The following is a 3197-nucleotide window of genomic DNA, read 5'->3' as shown; positions in this document are numbered from 1 at the left end:
AGGCCACACTTTTAATTAAAAAAGCTTAGTGTTACCAATAGGCCAAAACTTGAATTATATAGAAAAACTAATTTTTTACTGATAAGCTACACTTTAGTATATCGAAAAGCAGAGTTTTATTTAATTCCGAAGGTCTTATTTGTAGTGGCGTTCATGATAAATATTCGTTTGGTCATATTGCATTTATTTCTATCTAAATCAAAATGGTTAGTATAACTGTTATATCGTATATTCGGCCCAACAACAAAATATCGTGATGAAGTTTTTGAATTAAATTTATATATATGTGTACTTTATAAACAAACAAATGAACAGTGACTTTATAAAAATCATACCTTCATAAGTGATAAATAAACTTTGGTGATATTAAATGTCATAAGCGACATATTTTCTGAAGGTCTTATCATCACAACCATTCATGGTCGAAGATGAAATCGATAAAGCCTTTGAATTGCTTATCCGAACACCAAACCTAAAAAATCCCATAGGCCTATAAGTTTGACTACATTTCTTTTAAAAACTATGGAGAAGATAGTGGAAAGGCATATAAGGGAAGAGTATTTATCTATAAATCCACTCCACGCCAACCAATACGCCTACCAACAAAATAAATCCACCACACATGCATTACTCAGTCTTACTAATAAAATACAGGAGTCTGTAGATTGCAAAGAATATGCGGTGGGATGCTTTCTTGATATTGAGGGAGCGTTTGATAATACTGATCACTCACATATCGAAAGATGCCTCCATGACATAGGAGTAGATGATACGACACGCACATGGATAAGCAATGTACTAAGAAATAGAATGGTTAAATCCACTCTCGGCAATGCCGAAATAAAAGCACATACTGTAAAAGGATGCCCACAAGGGGGTGTATTATCCCCACTCCTGTGGTCAATTGCAGTAGACGAGCTCTTGCATCGACTCAGTGCCAAACATTTCGAGGCACAAGGCTATGCTGACGATATAGTCATACTTGTCAGGGGTAAATATGAAGACATGATCTCATATCGACTTCAACAAGCCCTGAACATCGTTAGTAGATGGTGCAGTGAAGTAGGATTAAATGTAAATCCTAAGAAAACAAGTCTGGTAGTCTTCACAAAGAAAAGGAAGAGAGTACTTTCCAATTACCCATTCTTAAATGGAGAAGAGCTATCATCCGTTACCCAAGTAAAATACCTGGGAATGATTCTAGATGAGAAGTTGACGTGGAATTCTCATGTAGACAATGTCATACGAAGAGCCAGAGAGGCATTATGGACCAGCAGAAACCTCATTGGTAAGCACTGGGGCCTTAATCCAAAACTCAGCCTTTGGATGTACACATCTATTGCCAGACCAATTGTAACTTATGGGTCAGCTATCTGATACAAAAAAGCACAACAGAAGACTGTAATAGATAAACTTCGCAAGCTGCAGAGATTAGCCTGCATAATGACAAGTGGAGCGATGAGAACTACCCCGACAGCAGCCCTAGAGGTTGCATTGGGGCTCCCCCCACTTCACCTACTAGTAAAAAAGGAAGCAATGACTTTTATGGCCAAGCTACAGTTGACTAGCAATCAATCAACAAGACTACTCGATAACTCCCTGTTAGGTAGGGAAATGCAAAGAGAGGAAGGACTAAATATCACCATATCTGACATTTGCTTACCTAAATTCAACTTTCACCAAAAGTTCCTAATACTAATACCAGACAGAAATGAATGGGAACGGAACATACCTCCATTCGCTGGAGACTACTATCTGTGGTACACGGATGGCTCCAAAACGATGGAAGGAGTGGGGGCGGGAGTATATGGAGTAAGACCTAAAGAGGAAATATTTGCGAGTATGAGTAAAGAAAACTAAGTTTTTCAGGCTGAAGTACACGCAATTGAATTATGTCTCAGGGTATATAAAGGTAAACCCGTCACGGGAAAAAAACATATATATCTTTTCTGACAGTAAATCGGCACTCCTGGCACTACGCTCACCTCGAGTAACCTCAAAAATAGTGTGGGAATGTCTTCTACTTCTCAAAGACCTTGCTAAAAGAACAGAGTCCACTTAATATGGATTCCAGGGCACAGCGGTTTTGAGGGAAACGAAAAAGCAGATGAACTAGCGAGAAAAGGGGCGGCCTCATACTATATTGGGCCACAACCATTCTGCGGTCGTTCGTGGAGCTTTTTCAAACTTAAAACTAATGAATGACTGAAAAGAGCAGCTCAGAATGATTGGGATAATACAGTTACCTGCAGACAAGCAAAAGAATCCATGCCGTTTCGATTAAAAGCCAGAACTAGGGAGCTACTTATGCTGAACAGAAGTGGCATCCGACTTGTCACAGGTTTTCTAACTGGACACTGCGGAGTTAAAAAACATTTATTGAATCTAGGTATTACTGGAGACGATAGCTGTAGACTTTGTTACGAAGAAGAGGAAACAGCAGGACACATATTGTGTCACTGTGATAGTCTTGCAAGACTCAGACTTCGCTACTTATCCATTGCCTATCCGCTTATAACGGAATTAGGCAACATCTCTCCAAAGGACATACTGGCATTCTTAACTGCTACTCGTCTATGGAACTGAAGCGGGCATGTCACAATAATCCTCGAAGATGCAGTGACGCGGTGACTACTTCCCAACCTTTCTTTTGAAAAAAAAAAAAAAAAAAAACCTAAAAAATAAGGAACGGTTTGATCGGAAATGTAGTATTACAGCATGTTCATAAATGCAACTTCTGAATTTTTATTCTTTTTTGTTTATAATGCAATTTTTTATATACTACTTCATTTAGTTGCATTCCCGAACAAACTTAATATGAATATTAAGTCAAGTCCATTCATAATGGCACAGCTGAGTACAGCTTTCATGACAAAACCACCGATTATTCAAGTCATAACATAATTCTACAGGTGTAAAGACCATCTAGACGAAACAATTATTCTTTATGGAAAGAAACAAACAAATTCAAATCTTCAATGGAATTTAAACTATTAATTCGCAAACATGATCGAAGTTAGGCTCGTACCCTAAGGAAATCTGCAATATATTTTTGAACCAAACCTACAGCTTGTTAATATTTAAGTAAATGTACTTACGTCTTTTAGCGGATGTAAGCTACAATCTTGAAATAAGCTTTTGGGGATTGAAGGATGCTTTTACCAACGTAAGTTTCAATAAACTCTTGATTATGATTA

Source organism: Teleopsis dalmanni, chromosome 2, assembly GCF_002237135.1.
Source record: "Teleopsis dalmanni isolate 2A chromosome 2, ASM223713v2, whole genome shotgun sequence".
In the NCBI taxonomy this organism is placed as follows: Eukaryota; Metazoa; Arthropoda; class Insecta; order Diptera; family Diopsidae; genus Teleopsis; species Teleopsis dalmanni.
This window is presented reverse-complemented; position numbering follows the sequence as displayed.